This window comes from Symphalangus syndactylus, chromosome 15 (genome assembly GCF_028878055.3).
Source record: "Symphalangus syndactylus isolate Jambi chromosome 15, NHGRI_mSymSyn1-v2.1_pri, whole genome shotgun sequence".
NCBI lineage: Eukaryota > Metazoa > Chordata > Mammalia > Primates > Hylobatidae > Symphalangus > Symphalangus syndactylus.
Genome location: NC_072437.2, coordinates 72,348,765 through 72,371,704, shown reverse-complemented (window position 1 = coordinate 72,371,704; position 22,940 = coordinate 72,348,765). Strand labels below are relative to the sequence as shown.

Below are 22,940 nucleotides of genomic sequence, written 5' to 3'. Positions count from 1 at the left end.
TCTACTTGAAACTGAGTGAGTAAAGAAGGTAATGTTTGTGAAGGTAATGTTTGCTTCCTTCCAGCTAGAAGTCTGGCTGCCAAACAGCTAAGCCAATAAAATTCAATACTATGTGAATGAAATACCACAATAAAGTCATGAATTGATTGAATAATATAACACCAGAATTACAGGTGAAAAGTAAATTATAAAATCTACGGAGGCAGATCTCATACCTGTCTTACTTTTATGTAGGTCAGTGCTAAACATTTAAATATCTGTTGAATGAATAATTGAATAAACAAATCAGAAAAGATTTCACAATGTCTTCTTATCCAGGTCCCTGTCTTTTGGATAAATTATTATATCCCCACTTCACATGTAAAACAAATTGGCAAGAGGAATTAGGTAACAATATGGGCATTGAAGGATTTATTTTCATATCTCATATAGATTTTTCAAAAACAGGTGTTAGACTCTTTGAATTCCATGATAGCAGTAAAAAGAGCCTGCGGCCTACTTTCAACACTTAACTAAACTGAGTAATTATGCATGGTATGATTATAGAGGCAGTTTTGCTGCTTTTCATTATTTCAGGTAGATTACAAGTTCTATTTGATATGTATATAAAAATTTGATCATCAAAAAGGAGAAAACCAAATGCTTAATGCAGTTAGAGTTGTAAAAACATCTTTTAAAAATTTTTTTAATTCAAATGGAATAAATAATTAGAAAATAATGAAGAAATTAACTTTTTAGTTAAAAGTTTAGAAGCTATTCTCTTACATAAAATTCATTTTTAGGTTAAAAAAAAAGACAAGGCAGAGATACTAGGAGTGAACACCTGTTCTCTCCTGCTTCCTCTTTCTCTTCAGTTAATGCACCTCTCCCTGAGTTTTATGAGAGGTTGTGGTGTTTCAAATCCAGAACACTCTGGCAGGGTTTTCTTGGTAGACAGCTGTCTCACTCAGGTTGCTTACTCTATACTACTTGTTCATGGCTGAGCAGCAAAATAAGAGGGTCCATGGTCTGACCTGCACAGCAGGAGCCATGACCTTTTTTCTCCCTACAGCAGTAACAAGGCAAGGGCATATTAAATACACCTAAGTATTTCTGGACAATATTTTTCTATTTAAGGATAAAACCCATCTGGCAAATAATCTAATTTTTCCTTCTGTTTTTGTTTGAGTTTGTTTTTTTCAATGTGGGGTAGGGGGACACTCCTGTCTCTCTTTGGCTATTTCCACATTCACACAAATAAAAAATTCAGTCTCATTATTTTCACAGCTATTTTGATATGTATTCACACACTTATGTATGAAAATAACAGAATGGGGCAAAAAACAGGAAAAAAGATAGATCTAGAGTTGAGGTTGTAATGTTTCATTGTATGAATATGAAAACAAGAAAAACACATTGGGGTTTTTGTTTTTGCAGGAGGCAGCATAGATCTTGAAGCACTAGGACAGAATTTTGGTTCAGGAAGTATAATGTTTTAAATGGATTCCACCTATATTAAAGATTCCACCGTGTGGTTTTCACTATTTACAGAGGATTTATGAAGTAAAATCCAGATACAGCATATCCTGTTATAGGTAAGCAGGCCTTTTAATACTTAAAATAGTAAAGCTGCATTGATACACATTAAGTGTTCTTATAGATCAAATAAATCTGCCTCTGGCCAAAACAAAGTTATTTGATAATCATAATTACAAAAACAATACCAGCACTACGTAACTTAATTTGATTTTGTAGAGGTTAGTAGTCTAATACATAAAAATTAGACAATAGGCCGGGCACAGTGGCTCATGCTTGTAATCCCAGCACTTTGGGAGGCCGAGGCGGGCGGATCATGAGGTCAGGAGATCGAGACCACAGTGAAACCCCGTCTCCACTAAAAATACAAAAAATTAACGAGGCGTGGTGGCGGGTGCCTGTAGTCCCAGCTACTCGGAGAGGCTGAGGCAGGAGAATGGCGTGAACCTGGGAGGTGGAGCTTGCAGTGAGCCGAGATTGCGCCACTGCACTCCAGCCTGGGCGACAGAGCGAGACTCCGTCTCAAAAAAAAAAAAAAAAAAAAAATTAGACAATAGACACATTTCCTTTATTTCATAACTTTTTCATAAATATATGTGACAACTTGGCATCAATATTAGAATCAGCCTAAGACAGAGCTGATTATACTCTAATACATGCTTTTATTCAGTCACAGCTATTACGGAAACCAAGGCAGAAAATGATGCATTAGCAAAACTAACCTTCCTCATATCACTAATAAAAGTGGTAAGTGCCACAGCTAACATCATACTAAAAGCTCTCAGCTTTTCTTCTAAGAACTGAAATGAGGCAAGGATGCCCACTCTCACCCCTTTTATTCAACATAGAACTAGAAGTCCTAGTCAGAGCAATTAGACAAGAGAAAGAAAAATAAAGGGCATCCAAATTGGAAAGGAAGAAGTCAAACTGTTCCTATTTGCAGACAACATGATCTTATATATAGAAAAACCTAAAGATGCTACCAAAAAACTCTTAGAATAAATGAATTCAGTAAAGTTGCAGATATAAAATCAACATAGAAAAATCAGTAGCATTTTCTATATGCAAGCAATGAACTAAGAAATCAAGAAGGCAACCCATTTGCAATAGGTACAAAAACACATACACACAAAACAAATGGGAATAAATTTAACTGAGGAGGTGAAAACCTTCACAAAAATAACTACAAAACACTGACGAAAGAAACCGAGGAGGATACAGACGAATGGAAAAACATCCCCAGCTTGTGGATCAGAAGAATTAATATTGTTAAAAGGACCACACTATCCAAAGTGATCTATAGATCCAGTGTAATCCTTATGAAAATAACAATGACACTCTTCGTGCAAGTAGAAAAAAAAATCCTAAAACTTCTATGGAACCACAAAAGACCCTAAATAGCCACAACAATCCTCAGCAAAAGGAACAAAGCTGGAGGCATCAGACTACCACACTTCCAAATATATTACAAAGCTGTAGTAACCAAAAAACAGCACGGTATGGCATAAAAACAGAAACACAGACCAACAGAACAGAGAACCTAGAAATACATCCATTATCTACAGCCAACTGATTTTAGTTAAAAGTACCAAGAACCTAAGTTGGGGAAAGAACAGTCTCTTCAATAAATTGTGCTGGGAAAACTAGATGTCCACATGCAGAAGAATGAAACTAGATCTAACCCCCTCACCTTATATAAAAATCAACTCAAAATGGATCAAAGACCTAAATGTAAGACCTCAAACTACAAAACCACTATAAGAAAACAGGTGAAATACTTCAGGACATTGGTTTGGGAAATGATGTTATGAATAAGACCTCAAAAGCACAGACAACAAAAGCAAAAAATAAATTAGTGAGATGATACCAAACTAAAACGCTTCTGTACAGCAAAGGAAACAAACAAGGGTAAAAAGACAAGCTACAGAATGGGAGAAAGTATTTGCAAAACTATTCATCTGACAGGGGATTCACATCTAGAATACACAAGAAGTGCAAACATCTCAACAGCAAAAAATAAAAATTCAATTAAAAAATGGGCAAAGAGCCTGAATAGACACTTCAAAAAAGAACACATACAAAATGACCAATAAACACATGAAAACAAACAAACAAAACTCAACATCACTGATCATCAGGGAAATGCAAATCAAAACTATAATGAGGTATCGTCTCATCCCAGTTAGGATGTCTATTAGCAAAAAGACAAAAAATAAACTCTTGCAAGGATGCAGAGAAAAGGAGTTCTTTTTTGAGACAGAGTCTTGCTCTGTTGCCCAGGCTAGAGTGCAGGGGCATGGTCATAGCTCACTGAGTCCTCAACTTCCTGGGCTCAAGTAATCTTCTTGCTCAATCTCCCAACTAGCTGGGACTATGGATATGTACCACCAGGCCTGGCTAATTTTTTGATTTTTAGTAGAGATGAGGTCTTGCTATGTTGTCCAGGCTGGTTTCAAATTCCCGAACTCAAGCAATCCTCCCACCTCAGCCTCCCAAAGTGCTAGGATTACACTTGTGAGCCACTGCACTGGCCAGGAAAGGAACTCTTACACACTGTTGGTGAGAATGTAAACTAGAACATATACTACTATGGTCAACAGTATGAAGTTCCTCACAAAACTAAAAACAGAATTACCATATGATCCAGCAACCCCACTACAGGGCATTCATCCAAAGGAAAAAACAATCAATATATCAAAGAGGCATCTGCATCTCCCCAGCATGTTTACTGCAGCACTATTCACAACAGCCAAGACATGGAATCAACCTAAGTGTCCAACAACAGATGAAGAACGGATAATGAAAATGTGGTATATGCATACAATGGAATACTATTCAGCCATTAAAAAAATGAAATCCAGTCATTAACAGCAACATGGATGGAACTGGAGGACATTATGCTAAGTGAAATCAAGCCAAGAACCAAAAGTCAAACACCCAATATTCTCACTGATATGTGGAAGCTAAAAAAAGTTTCTCTCAGCTGGGTGCAGTGGCTCATGCCTGTAATCACAGAACTTTGGGAGGCCGAGGCGGACAGATTACCTGAGGTAAGGAGTTCAAGACCAGCCTGACCAACATGGTGAAACTCCATCTCTACTAAAAAATACAAAAATTGATGGGTATAGTGGCGGGCACCTGTAATCCCAGCTACTCTGGAGGCTGAGGCAGGAGAATCACTTGAACCCGGGAGGCAGAGGTTGCCGTGAGCCGAGACCACACCACTGCACTCCAGCAAGGGAGAAAACTCCATCTAAAAAAAGAGTTGATCTCATAGAAGTAGAAATTAGGACAGAGTATACTAGAGGCTGGGAAGGGTGGGAGGAAGAGAGGGATAGGAAGAGATTTGTTAAAGGATACAAAATTACTGCAAGACTGGAGGGCAAAGTTCTAGTGTTCTATATACCACTGTAAGATGACTACAGTTAGCAATAATACATTACATAGTTTCAAAGATCTGAATGTTCTCAACACAAAGAAATGATAAATGTTTGAGATGCACATACTAATTACCCTGATATGATCACTACACACTACATGTACTGCAACATCACTATGTACCCCAAAGTATGTACAATTATTATGGGTCAATTAAAAAAAATAAAAATCAATAAATAAAACATTTTAAGTGGTAATTGAAGAAAAAAAGAGGACAAATTCAGTGGTGCTATTTTCCTTCAACTAAGTATATGGCCTGTTTATGTTTGCTGGAATATTTAAATAGTGGATACAAAGATAGTCTCTGGTTGTATTTTTTCTAAAGGGAGACAAATGGTTATTTCCTAAAATGCCTAAAACTGGCTTCCTTGCCAATTTCCAAAGTATGGTCTTCAAATACATTTGTCTTGGAAGGGATTAAAAAGACATTTTTTTTTGCAACCTCAAGCATTGTGAAATAATAAGAGCATTATACACAACAAATTATTTAATTAGTTTAAACATGATCTAAAGGGGAAATACAGCAGCTAAGAGATTATATAATGTGGGGGAGGGAGAGGTAAGGGAAAGTTTCTCCAAATATGAACTGCTTAAGCTAAGATCTTAAGTGTATGAATTCGCTCAGAAAAGTGAGGTTAACAGCATTACACACATGCTATGTGTAAGTTCTGAGATGGGTATGTGTTGTAACATTCTAGGACCAGATGGCAGGTCCTGCCAGTCTCCTCTATTGTGATGAGAAGGCAGGAGAAGCTAAGTGCCAAGGCTAGTAGTTTTGGCAGAGGAGGCTGAGGTGGCTCCTATCTAATGATTTCTATTTTCTCTGTAGCTAGGTGGTCGGGTAATTTGATAGAGTGTGTAGGGGAAGGTGTTAAGGATAGCTAGAGGCTTGCAGAAACTCAGCATGATACATCTGAGATTGCTAATTTAAAAAAAATACAACTGATTTTTATATAGTGCTGCTCAATCCTGTGACCCTGATAAACTTACTATTAGTTCTAATAGCTTTAATATTGATTCTTTGGCATGTTCTACATAGGTCAACATCCTGTACAGAAACAAAGAAAGCTTTATTTCTCCCTTTTAAATGTGTAGGTCTCATTTCTTTTTCTTCCCTTTTTGCATTGGCTAGACCTTTCAGTACAATGTTGAAGACAAGCAGTGAAAATGGACAGCCTTGCCTAGTTCCTGATCTTGGGGCAAAGAATTAAATCTTTCATCATTAAGAATATTAGCAACTGGCTTTATGTACTTACTGCCTTTTATTGCCTAGTCTCAGAAGTCTCTACTGCACATGCTCTATGAGTTGAGGCAGTCACAAAGGTTCAAGGGGAGGGACAAAGGCTCCACTTTTGATGGGGAGTGATAAGGTTCTGGATGAGCATGTGGGACCAGAAATAGTCTTTTCAATTTTGAAAATACAAATGCTACAGCATTTTAATGATTTATCTCCTCGTATGGCATATTGTCCCTTTTCCTGCTTTACCTAGGGAAATTCTATCCATTCTTCGCATATCCTCTGTGAAATCTCTGATTATTCCAGCTGTCATTGATTTGTCTGCTGAAATGTTATCAGACTTTAGTCTATTACTGAAACTCTTACACTATATCATGAATTCTATTAATTTAATAATGGTATGTTTTATTCACCATTATATCCCCAAGGCCTAACACAGTACCTGTTACATAGGGTAAATCAAATAAAAATGTAAAGAAATGTATGGATTATAACTCATTATTTCATTATGTAAGAGTTTGTACTGATTGATATATTTACTAATCTATCTGACTAACATCTGTGCCAGGCACTGTGCTAGGTTGGGAATATGATGTCAAGTAAGACAGACCCGGCCGGGCGCGGTGGCTCACGCTTGTAATCCCAGCACTTTGGGAGGCCGAGGCGGGCGGATCACGAGGTCAGGAGATCGAGACCACGGTGAAACCCCATCTCTACTAAAAATACAAAAAATTAGCCGGGCGTAGTGGCGGGCGCCTGTAGTCCCAGCTACTCGGAGAGGCTGAGGCAGGACAATGGCGTGAACCCGGGAGGCGGAGCTTGCAGTGAGCCGAGATTGCGCCACTGCACTCCAGCCTGGGCGACAGAGCGAGACTCCGTCTCAAAAAAAAAAAAAAAAAAAAAGACAGACCCTGATGCGGTTAACAGAGGAACTGTGGATGGGGTAGGCACAGGTGTCTATGTGTACTTGGGGGTGGGGGTGGGGGTGGGGGTAGAGCATCTGCAGTGCATATAGAGTTGTTTACCTGAGATGCCTCTGGTACTTCTTAGAGATGTTCAAGAAACAAGGAATATTATGGGTCTCGTGGTCAGGTGAGAGGTCTGATCTGGAGATACAGGTATGAAAATCAGTGTTCAGGGAACAAGTCAATCACTGATGTGGATAAGATCATCAAGGAAGAAGAGTCAAAGATACATGAAAAAGTATATTCACTATAGCATTATTTATAACTGAAAAAATTATAGACAAATGTTCCACCACTAGGGAACCAATTAAATAAATTATGGCATATTAATAAAATAGTATTGTGCAGTCACAAAAACAGTATTTTAGAAAAAGTATTTGTTGACAAAGAAAATAACTCATGATCCATTATACAGAAAAAGTTAGGGTATAAAAACAGCATATAACGCATGGTCTCAACTTTATAAAAAGAAATGTGTTAATGTTGGTTATTTCTGAATGGTGGTGACAATCTGGTTGACTTTATTTTCTGCTCTATACTTTGTAAAGTCTTAGTTTCTAACATGAACATAGGTTTTATTACAAAAAAGTGTTATTTCTTTATCCAAAATATGTAGCTGCTAATGTTTACCTGATGAGTGTGGTTAAGATCTTAACACAGATTTTGTGGACAGAAGGCTTTAATCTTTTAAAATTTTAGACTTTTAATTGAGAATATTAATTTTAACCTATAGCAGCTACAGGTCTTCTCACATTCTCTAATTTAATCATCCCAACAACACTATATGGTAGACGCTATTATTTTATAGATCTGGAAACAGGCCAGGTCAGGTAGTTTACCCAAGGTTACAACAGGGCTAGTGAAGCTGTGGAAAGAGGACTGTCTCCAGGTCCTGTTTGACTCCAATAAGCCACCCTTTACCATTGACACCTGGCATCCCAAGACACCTTTATATAGGTTATAAATATTTCTCAAACTTGTCTGATCAAAACAATCACCCGGAGGGTGCTTGCTAAGCATACAGGAATCTAAGAGAGGGAGGTAGATAGAAAGTGGGAGGGTTATACAAGGATTCTATCGCCGTATCTCAGAACTTCTGAATAAAAACTTCCCAGAGTGGGGGAGGAGAGAAGACAAGTTGGAGAGTTTTTTTTTTTTTGGGGACGGAGTCTCCTTCTGTCACTCAGGCTGGAGTGCAGTGGCACAATCTTGGTTCACCGCAAGCTCTGCCTCCCGGGTTACACCATTCTCCTGCCTCAGCCTCCCAAGTAGCTGGGACTACAGGTGCCTGCCACCACACCCGGCTCATTTTTTTTTTTTGCATTTTTAGTAGAGATGGGGTTTCACCGTGTTAGCCAGGATGGTCTCGATCTCCTGACCTCGTGATCCGCCCGCCTCGGCCTCCCAAAGTGCTGGGATTACAGGCGTGAGCCACTGTGCCCGGCTGACAAGCTTGAGAGTTTTTAAACAAGGGCCCCAAGCAAATTTACTGTCAGGCAAGTTTGTGAAATTCTATTATCACATTAGATAATTGATACTCAGTTTTACAGAGCAGGAAGATGAGCCCCGAATGAGATTAAGCTACAGTATATGGTGGCAAAGACAAGAACTACATAGTTCAACTGCAATTAATTTTCAAATTTAAGATTCATTTGTGGAATTTCAAAGTCCAAGATAAATTCGCAAAGATATGGGGTCACATGAGCAACTCTGGCACGTGCACCATAATAAATTCTGTGGTCACCCTAATTACAACCCTTTCAGAGTAATCAACTGGTTAATCTGAATTTGGCTGTCTGGGTTGGCTTTCATTTGTTTATTATTTACATATTTATTTGCAAAAAAATCTCATGTTGTAAGTTTAAATAAGGGCATACTATATACTGGTATAAGGAACAGTCAAAACTAGCATAGGGCAAAATTCCTTTGGTGTCTTTCTAAAGGCCTTATTTCTCTCTTCCCAGTTCAGCAACTGTGCAAGTGAACATGGTGGAGAAATATAACCACAAGTATGCCAAACAGACTTACTTTAACTTTATAATAATTAATAACCTCAAGTGGGACTTTAATAGTGGCATCTGTTCTGTGACCCATTTTTGCTTACACTTGGCTAATTATTAAGAAGTTAACAGAGGTTTCAGCTGTGACCTCAGGCTCGTGGATGTATGAAAAAAACCTTCAGGGAACTTAAGCTAAAATTACGGTCTAACAGGTGGTAGAATAGATATTTTTAAAGGGTAGGGCTAGCACTGTTTTAGTTTTCCCTTAAAGATTACTACCAACAATGATTGTAAGGTCTAGCTGCACACACAGGAGCCACAAATATCTGCTTGCTTTAACTTAGTAAAGACTTAAGGCAAAATCCACTCTATCATCTCATTCTAGACACTTTTGGTTTTCCAAAGCTACACAAATTTATTAACTTTTGGTTTTCAGTTTCAACTTACACTGAGTTACACTTAAAAACACTTACTGCCAGGTATGGTGGCTCACATCTATAATCCAGTGCTTTGGGAGGCCAAGATGGGAGGATCACTTGAAGCCAGGAGTTCAAGACCAGCCTGGGCAACCAAGCAAAACCTCTGTCTCTACGAAAAATTAAAAAATTAGCTGAGCACAGCAGCACGTGCCTGTAGTCCCAGCTACTTCGGAGACTGAGATGGGGGGATTCCTGGAACCCAGGAGGTAGAGGCTGCAGGGAGCTATGATTGCACCACTGTGCCCCAGCCTGGACCACAGAGCAAGACCCTATCTCTTAAACAAAACAAAGCAAAGTAAACAAAAACTTTTGCAGGGGTCTACCAATTATGGGAATAACGCTCATTATAAAATGTTAAAAAATCTAAAATCACCTACAGTTGAAGAATTCAATTATAATAACTGCCAATATTTTTGCATTTTCCTTAGTAAGAGTGACAGTTTCAGAGCCTCCTATGTGCCAGGTACTCTGCTCTTTACTTGTATTATTGAATCTTTACAACAACGCTTTGATGTAGGTACTATTAGCACTCCCATTTTACTGATGAGGAAACCTAGGCTAATAGCTTATATAACTTTGCCCACAGACACAATACTACTAAGTGGTGGAGCCAGTATTCAAACTCATTTTCTGTCCTATTCCAGGACCTGTACTATCAACTATACAATAATGCCCATTCTTTTGTTCTTCACTTATGTGTGTGGACTCCAAATATCCTTTGATCTCATTGGGCCCGACAATCTTTTGAATCTATGACCTTTTCACTATTTCTCACCTGCTCATGTCCTAACATGGCTCAGCTTCCATGGTCAACCACCAGACCTGTTGCCTTGTGTACACACTGACTCCCTTGCATCTCTTTCACTTTGTCATATGCTCTTGGCTAATCCCAACACTGGCTATATCCAACTCTCTGCCTATTCCATACCAGCACTTTTGCAGCTGAACACAGTGGAGAAAAAGAACCACAATCATGCTAAACAGACTTATACTGTTTTTACACATTTAAAAAAAAATGGAATGCTTCACGAATTTATGTGTCATCCTTGCATAGGGACCATGCTAATCTTCTCTGTATTTTTCCAATTTTAGTATACGTGCTGCCAAAGCAAGCACAGACTTTTTTTTAAAAATTATTTTATTTTTATTTTTTATTTTCTTATTATTATACTTTAAGTTTTAGAGTACATGTGCACAATGTGCAGGTTTGTTACATATGTATACATGTGCCATGTTGGTGTGCTGCACCCATTAACTCCTCATTTAGCATTAGGTATATCTCCTAATGCTGTCCCTTCCCCCTCCCCCCACCCCACAACAGGCCCCAGTGTGTGATGTTCCCCTTCCTGTGTCCATGTGTTCTCATTGTTCAATTCCCACCTATGAGTGAGCACATGCAGTGTTTGTTTTTTGTCCTTGCGATAGTTTGCTGAGAATGATGGTTTCCAGCTTCATCCATGTCCCTACAAAGGACATGAACTCATCCCTTTTTATGTCTGCATAGTATTCCATGGTGTATATGTGCCACATTTTCTTAATCCAGTCTATCATTGTTGGACATTTGGCTTGGTTCCAAGTCTTTTGCTATGGTGAATAGTGCTGTAATAAACATACGTGTGCATGTGTCTTTATAGCAGCATGATTTATAATCCTTTGGGTATATACCCAGTAATGGGATGGCTGGGTCAAATGGTATTTCTAGTTCTAGATCCCTGAAGAATCACCACACTGACTTCCACAATGGTTGAACTAGTTTACAGTCCCACCAACAGTGTAAAAGTGTTCCTATTTCTCCACATCCTCTCTAGCACCTGTTGTTTCCTGACTTTTTAATGATGGCCATTCTAACTGGTGTGAGATGGTATCTCATTGTGGTTTTGATTTGCATTTCTCTGATGGCCAGTGATGATAAGCATTTTTTCATGTGTTTTTTGGCTGCATAAATGTCTTCTTTTGAGAAGTGTCTGTTCATATCCTTCGCCAACTTTTTGATGGGGTTGTTTTTTTCTTGTAAATTTGTTCGAGTTCATTGTAGATTCTGGATATTAGCCTTTTGTCAGATGAGTAGGTTGCAAAAATTTTCTCCCATTCTGTAGGTTGCCTGTTCACTTTGATGGTGGTTTCTTTTGCTGTGCAGAAGCTCTTTAGTTTAATTAGATCCCATTTGTCAATTTTGGCTTTTGTTGCCATTGCTTTTGGTGTTTCAGACATGAAGTCCTTGCCCATGCCTATGTCCTGAATGGTATTGCCTAGGTTTTCTTCTAGGGTTTCTATGGTTTTAGGTCTAACATGTAAGTCTTTAACCCATCTTGAATTAATTTTTGTATAAGGTGTAAGGAAGGGATCTAGTTTCAGCTTTCTACATATGGCTAGCCAGTTTTCCCAGCACGATTTATTAAATAGGGAATCCTTTCCCCATTGCTTGTTTTTGTCAGGTTTGTCAAAGATCAGATAGTTGTAGATATGCGGCATTATTTCTGAGGGCTCTGGTAGGTTCCATTGGTCTATATCTCTGTTTTGGTACCAGTACCATGCTGTTTTGGTTACTGTAGCCTTGTAGTACAGTTTGAAGTCAGGTAGTGTGATGCCTCCAGCTTTGTTCTTTTGGCTTAGGATTGACTTGGCAATGCGGGCTCTTTTTTGTTTCCATATAAACTTTAAAGTAGTTTTTTCCAATTCTGTGAAGTCTTTGGTGGCTTGATGGGGATGGCACTGAATCTATAAACTACCTTGGGCAGTATGGCCATTTTCATGATATTGATTCTTCCTACCCATGAGCATGGAATGTTCTTCCATTTGTTTGTATCCTCTTTTATTTCATTGAGCAGTGGTTCGTAGTTCTCCTTGAAGAGGTCCTTCACATCCATTGTAAGTTGGATTTCTAGGTATTTTATTCTCTTCGAAGCAATTGTGAATGGGAGTTCACTCATGATTTGGCTCTTTGTCTGTTACTGGTGTATAAGAATGCTTGTGATTTTTGCACATTGATTTTGTATCCTGAGACTTTGCTGAAGTTGCTTATCAGCTTGAGGAGATTTTGGGCTGAGAAGATGGGGTTTTCTAGATATACAATCATGTCATCTGCAAACAGGGACAATTTGACTTCCTCTTTTCCTAATTGAATGCCCTTTATTTCCTTCTCCTGCCTGATTGCCTCGGCCAGAACTTCCAACACTATGTTGAATAGGAGTGGTGAGAGAGGGCATCCACACCAGGCCTGCCCTAAAAGAGCTCCTGAAGGAAGCACTAAACATGGAAAGGAACAACTGGTACCAGCCACTGCAAAAACATGCCAAATTGTAAAGACCATCAAGGCTAGGAAGAAACTGCATCAACTAACAAGCCAAATAACCAGCTAACATCATAATGACAGGATCAAATTTACACATAGCAACACTAACCTTAAATGTAAATGGGCTAAATGCTCCAATTAAAAGGCACAGACTGATGAGACCCATCAGTGTGCTGTATTCAGGAAACCCAACTCATGTGCAGAGACACACATAGGCTCAAAATAAAGGGATGGAGGAAGATCTACCAAGCAAATGGAAAACAAAAAAAGGCAGGGGTTGCAATCCTAGTCTCTGATAAAACAGCCTTTAAACCAACAAAGATCAAAAGAGACAAAGAAGGCCATTACATAATGGTAAAGGGATCAATTCAACAAGAAGTACTAACTATCCTAAATATATATGCATCCAATACAGCAGCACCCAGATTCATAAAGCAAGTCCTTAGTGACCTACGAAGAGACTTAGACTCCCACACAATAATAATGGGAGACTTTAACACCCCACTGTCAACATTAGACAGATCAACGAGACAGAAAGTTAACAAGAATACCCAGGAATTGAACTCAGCTCTGCACCAAGCAGACCTAATAGACATCTACAGAACTCTCCACCCCAAATCAACAGAATATACATTCTTTTCAGCACCACACCACATCTATTCCAAAATTGACCACACAGTTGGAAGTAAAGGACTCCTCAGCAAATGTAAAAGAACAGAAATTATAACAAACTGTCTCTCAGATCACAGTGCAATCAAACTAGAACCCAGGATTAAGAAACTCACTCAAAACCACTCAACTACATGGAAACTGAACAACCTGCTCCTGAATGACTACTGGGTACATAACGAAATGAAGGCAGAAATAAAGATGTTCTTTGAAACCAACGAGAACAAAGACACAACATACCAGAATCTCTGGGACACATTCAAAGCAGTACGTAGAGGGAAATTTACAGCACTAAATGCCCACAAGGGAAAGCAGGAAAGATCCAAAATTGACACCCTAACATCACAATTAAAAGAACTAGAGAAGCAAGAGCAAACACATTCAAAAGCTAGCAGAAGGCAAGAAATAACTAAGATCAGAGCAGAACTGAAGGAAATAGAGACACAAAAAACCCTTCAAAAAATTAATGAATCCAGGAGCTGGTTTTTTGAAAAGATCAACAAAATTGATAGACCGCTAGCAAGACTAATATAGAAGAAAAGAGAAGAATCAAATAGATGCAATAAAAAATGACAAAGGGGATATCACCACCGATCCCACAGAAATACAAACTACCATCAGAGAATACTACAAACACCTCTACGCAAATAAACTAGAAAATCTAGAAGAAATGGATAAATTCCTCGACACATACACTCTCCCAAGACTAAACCAGGAAGAAGTTGAATCTCTGAATAGACCAATAACAGGCTCTGAAATTGAGGCAATAATTAATAGCTTACCAACCAAAAAAAGTCCAGGACCAGATGGATTCACAGCCAAATTCTACCAGAGGTACAAGGAGGAGCTGGTACCACTCCTTCTGAAACTATTCCAATCAATAGAAAAAGAGGGAATCCTCCCTAACTCATTTTATGAGGCCAGCATCATCCTGATACCAAAGCCTGGCAGAGACACAACAAAAAAGAGAATTTTAGACCAATATCCTTGATGAACATTGATGCAAAAATCCTCAATAAAATACTGGCAAACCAAATCTAGCAACACATCAAAAAGCTTATCCACCATGACCAAGTGGGCTTCATCCCTGGGATGCAAGGCTGGTTCAACATACGAAAATCAATAAACGTAATCCAGCATATAAATAGAACCAAAGACAAAAACCACATGATTATCTCAATAGATGCAGAAAAGGCCTTCGACAAAATTCAACAACCCTTCATGCTAAAAACTCTCAATAAATTAGGTATTGATGGGATGTATCTCAAAATAATAAGAGCTATCTATGACACACCCACAGCCAATATCATACTGAATGGACAAAAACTGGAAGCATTCCCTTTGAAAATAAAGACTTATTTTAACTTCAAAATTAATAACCTCAAGTGGGGACTTTAATAAGGTTACTGGCGATCATATTGTATTTCTGAATCCATCAACTCTCTCACTGTTTTATAAGGCTATTTCTGTAAACCTCAATACCTTCCCCCCTCTTCACTCTCAGCTGATAACCTGGCTTCCTAGTTCACTGAGAAAAAAAAGAAAGAAAGGTAATAAACAACTTGACCAGCTTCCATTAGATGTCATGTGGTGTGCATGCCTTTTCTCCTGGTATTATGAAGGAACTCTGTGCTCCTACCTAATCCAAGCTTCCACTGTGCTCTCAAACTCTTTTCCCTCTTGCCTTCACGAGGACTGTGTTTTAGAAATTTTCCCTTCTTCCTGCACTGCCAAGTTTTCCTGTCTCATCTACCAACACATATTAAAAGATCCTCTTGATCGCATTTCCACCTCTGTCTACTGCTTCATCTCTCTCTCTTTATGGCAGGCCACCCTGGGGTCTTTTTTTTCCCCCATTTTTTCCTAAACCCACTCTAGTCAGGCTTTCGTGTTTACACCAATGCACCAAAACTGTTCTTATAAAGGTCACCAATAACCCCTCATATTGCCAAATCTAATGGTCAATTCTTAGTCCTCATCTGACTTGATTTCTCAACAGCATTTTTCATAGTTGATTACTCCTTCCTTGAAATGCTTTCTTTACTTAAGTTTCACAAGACTCTGCTTTCCTGGTTTTCTTCCTACCTTTTAGCTGCTCCTTCTCTGGGTTTTCCTTATCTCTTCACCTCCAAATGTTGGAAGAACTCACCACTCAGTCCTTTGACTTATCTTTTCTACCTAAACTCATTTTTGAGATCTCATCAAGTATTTTAGCTTTAAATAGCATGTATATATTGAAGATTCTTAAATTTACATCTCTTATGTCTAGGGAGTTTTCAGGAGAGCAAAGACATGAGACTATTTGGAAGTTTTAAAGAATGAGACAGTGGAGAGAAAAAGTGATGGAACTAGAGAAGGGGGCAGAGGAGTCAGCCTTAGCAAGGCAAGAGCACTACTTCCAGTTTAAAAGGCCAGGAAGCACGTAGGCAAGTTCTCGGGCAGCAAGGGAGGGATCTGAAGAACTCCCTAGCTTATGGCCTTAATTTGCTCAGTTAAAAATAGGTGAAATAATATTATGAATGTGAAAAAAGGATGCGATAAAAAGTCTGAAAAAATCAGTAAGAATTGAGAGGAGCTGACGAAGGAAATAGGAGAAAGCTAATTCATGTGTAAAATGATTTGAAAACTCTAGGTGAAGGTGAAGACTATCAAAATTAATGGCTCCGACCTGCACAATCACATGATTTTCTCCCAAAGTTGACAGCAGGCTAAGTCCGACAAGAACAATAAAGGGGAAAGATATTTGCAAGTAGTTATTAAACAGTAACAAAATGACAAACCTGTAGCTACAGGGGAGGAAAAATATCCAGGAGGAGCAGAGAGCTTGGGAATAATGGGATAGTTGAGACTAGAAGCTTTTATTAAATCTGAGAATAGGTGCATTGGGTATTAGAAAGTAGGCAGGGTGGGGACAACAGTAACTTGTTGCCAGAGAATGGGATTCTGCAATTTGAGATTTTAAAACTGGAGCAATTCCAGGTAATGGACATGGGAAGTGAATAAGAATGAAAGTCACTGGAAATGAAAACTAAAGAACTATAAGGCTAAAGAAATTCAGTAGAAAAGAATGTAAAGAAGGGAAATCGTATTCTGGCTAGATAAGCTAGGTCTCGAAGCAGCACATCTGATGGTTTTTAGAGTGCACAATGGAGGACTGAGGATGACACTGATTTCCCTCAAGCCTACCATGGAACCAGGAAGAATGAGTATCTACTTGAAAGGAGCACGGGGAGATAGTTTACAGAAGCCTCATTAACTACTATTAATAAAGTGTATTATTTGCAAAAAATCCAAAAAGATAAATACCAGGTAAAAATCAGTTTAGGATCTAATAAATCTTAGACTGTTTTGTATCTTTCTGTTTATTCATGGAGATCATGGGTCAGTGAGTTGGCCCTGTTTTTCCTTATTTTGCTGTTCATAATGATCTGTAGGAATGCAACCAAGATTATTATTATTCTTATCCATGATGAAAAATGAAGATGAAGTACATCATATGCATAAAGGATGTATTATTTGGCCTGTAAAATTACTGAATTCTGGATTTAGCTAAATGCCTTCTGATAGTTTAATTGCATTCCAATGAATAATAAAAGTGGAAACATTATAATCTTTAATCATGGTTTATTTTAGTTCTTTGAATATATTTACAATGGCTATTCTGAAGTCTTTTTCTGGTATATTTGATATCTGGTTGCAATCACAAGCAGTTTCTGTTACCTGCTTTTATTCAGTAGGGTCATATATTCCTGTTTCTTTGCATATTTCATAATATTTTGTTATAAAAACTCACATTTCAGATAATATACTGTAGCAACTCTGAGTACTATTAACAATTCCCTGCTCCCCCAGGGTTGTTACTGCTATCTGCTTATTTGCTATTTGTTTAGTGCCAAGCTGGATTATTTTAATGAAGACCACCCCCAGTGTTAAGCCTCTGACACTGCTCCTCAGGGAGGCAGTTTTGGGTATGCCTTCAGTCACCCTGGGATGACAGTAATTTGGGCAGCACTCTGGTTTCCTTTTTCTTGACCATACCAAGATGTTAAGCTCCACTAATGTGGGGTCCTTTGAAGGAATAATTTCCACTGTCAGTGTTTAATATTTGTAATGACCCCAGGAGGGCTCCTTACAGCTGTCTCTTTCCCTAGTTCTCTTCCGCAAAGCAGCCAGCCTACAGTTTAGCCTGTTATCTTAACTGAATTTGTCAATGTCCTCCCAATTACCTTTCACCACAACCTCCACCTGTTTTTGAGTGTGGATCTTAGGCTTGAACTTCTCCATTTTCTGTTGATGATGAAGTCAGTTTCTTTGGGAAGAGATAAGGAGCTATTTGTTTTACCTGTTGCCCACACCCTCCACTTCTCACCCCACAAAATCTGTGGGCTAGGGCTCTGGGGTTGGGAGTGGGACCAATGGTGTAACTTCAGGTCTTCTTGACTTGCCTCTCTCAGTGTGGAACCTGTCTTACAAGTTGAGACAAGAGCAATCAGGGTCCCAGTATTCTTAGTGGCACAAGGCCCAAGGCGGAGCCTCCATTTCACAGGTGAGGGCTGGCAGGGAGAATGGAGCTCCCACTTCTCAGCTGCACTCCCCAGAACTAGCCTCAGCAACAAGTAGCTGGGGGCAAGATGAGAAATGCTGATATCTGGTTTCTCTGGGAAGAAAGCCCTCTGAATGAGTACTGAGGGGAGAGGAAACCCTCTGTTCTTGGCTGCACCAGTTTGGAATAAGTTTCTATTCAACAAACTGGGACAGGGTAGGGAGGGAGTTCTTAGTTCAAGCATCCCAGACTCTCAGTTTTCTTATCCAATTTTAGCAGATTTTCTTAAACGGATGTTTTTTAATGTGCTATATGACTCCAAGACCACTTCCAGAGACTTTAAAGGAAGGTCTTAAATTTTTTTTACCAGTTTCAGTGGGAAGTGGGCCAATGGAGTTACTCATGCTGCCATGATGAAAGTCGACTAAGTTTGTTCACTTTTACTCAGTAAAATTCCATTGTGTGAATACACTGTAGCACAGTTTATTTATCCAGTCTGTTATTAATGGACAGTTGTTTCCAGCTTTTTTTGCTAATATAACACTGCTACTATAAGCATTCTTATACATATATTCCACTGCACAGGGGCAAATATTTCTGTTGCATATAGAGTGTATATATAGGAATGGGATTTGTATGTCAAAAGTTATGCTAATGTTTAATTTTATAAAACAGTTCTAAGTTGTTTTCCAAAGTAGCAGTTTCTTTCTTTTCTTTTCTTTTTTTTTTTTTGAGACAGAGTCTTGCTTTGTTGCCCAGGCTGAAGTGCAGTGGTGCGATCTGGACTCATGGCAACCTCCACCTCTTGGGTTCAAGCGATTCTCCTGCTTCAGCATCCTGAGTAGCTGGGACTACAGATGCATGCCACCATGCCTGGCTAATTTTTGTATTTTTAGTAGAGACACGGTTTCTCCATGTTGGCCAGGCTGGTCTTGAACTCCCGACCTCAGGTGATCCGCCTGCCTTGGCCTCCCAAGACGCTGGGATTACAGGGGTGAGCCACCGTGCCCAGCCCAAAGTAGTAGTTTCAATTGGCATGTCCAACTAACAGTGTATAAAAACCTTTGCTGATCTACATTCTCTTCAACTTTTGTCTTTAACAAACTTAATTGTTGCTAATCTTATATAAAATTATATCTTAATCACTAATAAGGGTAAACATATTTATGTTCATTTTTTCACATACATTTCCTCTTCTGTGAATGCCTATTTACTACTTCTGTCCCTTTTGTTAAAAAATTGTCTTTTTCTTAGTGATTTGTAGTTTTCTACATATACTAAGTATTGTCTTAAATTTTGGAAGTTTTTGGCTTACCTTTTCAATTTCTCTAAGGCAACTTTTGAACAACAGAAGTTCTAATTTTAATATGGTTGAATTTTATCAATCATTTATGTTAGCGCTTTTTGTGGCTTATTTAAGGAAGATTTCTCTAGCCTAAGGAGACGGATTTTAAAATTATCTTTGAAAAATGTTTGCTTGTTTTCCATATGCATATCCAACTGCACTAGTACCATTCGTTGAACAGTTCCTCTTTTTCCACTGATTTATAATGCCACCTCTCTCATATATAAAAGTTCCCTTGTGTTTCTGGGCTCTTTATTCTGTTCCACTGGTCAGTTTGTCTATCCCCATGCCAATGCCATTTGATCTTAATTACTGAGGTTTTATAATAAAGCTCATTATTTGATAGAGTAACTTCTCCATTTTGTTCCTTCTTTCAGAGTGTCTTTGCCAGTTCAGGCCCCTTGTTTTTCCATATAAATTTTCAAATCAGCTTGTCAAAAAACACACACACACACGTGTGCATCCATGTGTGAGCACACATTTACCTACCCCATTGGGATTATTGCAGTTACACTGAATTTATAGATTAGGGATTACAAACTAGGCCAACAGGCCCAATTATGCTTGTAGAAATGTCTAGCAGAATGTTCTGTAAAAATTTTCAATTTGAGTGCCTGTACCAACATCTAGACTCTATTTAGCTATATAGCTTGTCCCACTGACTACATTATATTGACTCAATTCAAAACTATTCTTTTTCTGACTGGTCCTATAAGGTTTTAAATTTTCCACTTGGTCATCTAAACCATTCTTGCCTAGAGTTCTCTTCTAGGGACCAAATACTCTTCTGAAGATGCCAGCTTCACTTTCATTGGCTGAAAATATTTTAAAATTTCTTTTGAGATTCCTTATTTGACCCATGTGTTATTTAAAAGTGTGTCATTTAGTCTCCAAATATTTTGAGATGTTTCAGCTATCTTTTGGTTACTGATTTCTAGTTTAAATCTACTGCCGTCTTAAGACCATACTTTGTATGATTTCTATTCTTGTAAATTTTTTTAAACTGTGTTTTATGATCCCAAATCTGGTCTATCTTGGTGAGTGTTTCCAGGTTAGCTTCAGAATGTATATTCTGCTACCGTTAGGTGAAATATCCTATAAGTGGCAATTAGATCCAGTTACTTGGTGGTGCAGTTTTATTCAGGTATATCCTTATTGGTTTTCTGTCTGCTGAATCTGTCAATCAATGACAGAAGGCTCTTGAAATCTCCAAGTATAATAGTTTCCAAGAACACATCTGTTTCTCCTTGCAGTTCTATCAGTTTTTGCCTCATGTGCTTTGATGCCCTGTTGTTAGGTATACATACATTATAGATAGTTATGTCTTCTGGAGTACTCACCCATTAAAACAAAATCATTACGCAATGCCTCTTTTTATTCCTGATAATTTCCCTCATTTTGAAATTTGGTTTATCTGAAACCAGTATAGCTACTCCAGCCTTCTTTTGATTAGTGTTAGCAATTACTCTATCTGTATCTTTACATTTAAAGTGGGTTTCTTATAAACCACATGCATAAAATACATATCTACAGTGACTGTTGATATATCTGGATTGATATCTACCATATCTAACTATTGCACTTGAGTATTGTTTCATTTTTTTGTCTTCCATTCTTTTTTTGCCTTCTCTGGTTTTAGCTGAGTATTTTATATAACTTGATTTTCTCTCCTCTCTTAGAATGTCAATTCTATTTATTAAAAATATTTTTTTAGTAGTTGTCCTAAAGTTTGCAATATATATTTGCAACTAATCTAAGTCCACTTTCAAATAACACTATACCGCTTCATGGGTGGTACAAGTATCTTATAACAAAAGTATTCCCAATTCCTCCCTCCTGTCCCTTATACCATTGCTGTTATACATTTCACTTATCCACACAATTTGATCATCCAATATTGTGTTGCTATTATTATTTTGATTAAACTGTTATCTGTTATATCAATTTTTAAAAATGTGATTTTATATTCATGTATTCCTTTTCTACCTTAACTGTCTTCCTTTCTTCATGCCAAGTTCCTGATATATCATTTTCCTTCTTTCTGAAGAACGTCTTTGAACATTTCTTGTAAATCAGATCTACTGGTGACAAATTCTCTCAAATTTTGGTTTGTCTGAGAATGTATTTCTTTTTCACTTTTGAAGGATAATTTTCACTGGATATAGAATTCTACATTGGTAAATTTTTCTTTCAAAATTTTATTCACCCTCTTTCTTGCTTAAAAAGAAATATATAATTCTTACCATTGTTTTTCTACAGATAAGGTGTTTTTTTTTCTTTGGCTTCTTTCCAGATTTTTTTCTCTTTCTTTTGTTCTCTAAAATTTTTCTGGCCGGGTGTGGTGGCTCACGCCTGTAATCCCAGCACTTTGGGAGGCCAAGGTGGGTGGATCACAAGGTCAGGAGATCAAGACCATCCTGGCTAACACGGTGAAACCCCTTCTCTACTAAAAATACAAAAAATTAGTCTGGCGTAGTGGCGGGTGCCTGTAGTCCCAGCTACTCGGGAGGCTGAGGCAGGAGAACGGCGTGAACCCGGGAAGTGGAGCTTACAGTGAGCCAAGATCGTGCCACTGCACTCCAGCCTGGGCTATAGAGTGAGACTTTGTCTCAAAAAAAAAAAAAAATTTCTGCAGTTTGAATATGATATACCTAGGCATTTATTGGTATTTATTCTGCTTGGTGTTTTTGTGAACTTCTTGAATCTATGGCTTGACATTTGTTAATAATTTTGGAAAATTCTCAGTCATTATTATTTAAAATATTTCTTTTCCTCTTTCTTTTTTTCCTAGTGTTCCTGTTGCTTATATGTTACACCTTTTGTAACTGACTCACAGTTTTTGAATATTGTGTTTTCTCAGTCTTTTTGTTCCTCTTTGTTTTTCAAGTCGGGAAGTTTCTATTGACATATCTTCAAGCTCACTGATTCTTTTCTCAGCCAGGTCCGTTACACTGATGGGCTCAACAATGCATTTTTTATTTTGAGTCAGGGTCTTGTTCTGTCACCTAGGCTGGAGTGCAGTGGTGCAATCATAGTTCACTGTAGTCTCAAACTCCTGGGCTCAAGTGATCCTCAGCCTCTGAAGTAGCTAGGACTACAGGTGGGTGCCACCACATCTGGCTAATTTCAAAGGCATTCTTCATTTCTGTTATACTATTTTTGATTTTGAGCATTTCCTTTTTGTTTGTTCTAAGAATTTCTCTGCCTCTGCTTACATTACTTTAAATGCTGTGCACTTTTTCCATTGGAGCCCTTAGCATATTAATGTTATTTTAAATTCCTGGCCTGATAATTCCAAATATCTGCTATATGTAAATCTGATACTGATATTTGCTTTCTTTTCAGATTGTGCTTCTTTTTAGCATGCCTTGTGACTTTTTTGTTCTAAGTCAGGCATGATGCATTTTAAAGTTACTGAGGTAGACTGGCCTTTTATGTTTATCTGAGTAGGAATCGG

The 22,940-nt window shown here is 38.2% G+C and overlaps 1 protein-coding gene and 1 non-coding gene across 4 annotated transcripts in view; both read right to left on the bottom strand.

The window, feature by feature from the left end:
- The window catches only part of MICU2 (mitochondrial calcium uptake 2), a 113,380-nt gene that overhangs the window by 49,802 nt on the left and 40,638 nt on the right, over positions 1–22,940 (bottom strand). The window lies entirely within an intron of this gene.
- On the bottom strand, positions 10,644–10,750 carry LOC129464307 (U6 spliceosomal RNA). The gene has a single exon (XR_008651534.1). It is a non-coding gene; the product is annotated as a U6 spliceosomal RNA (small nuclear RNA).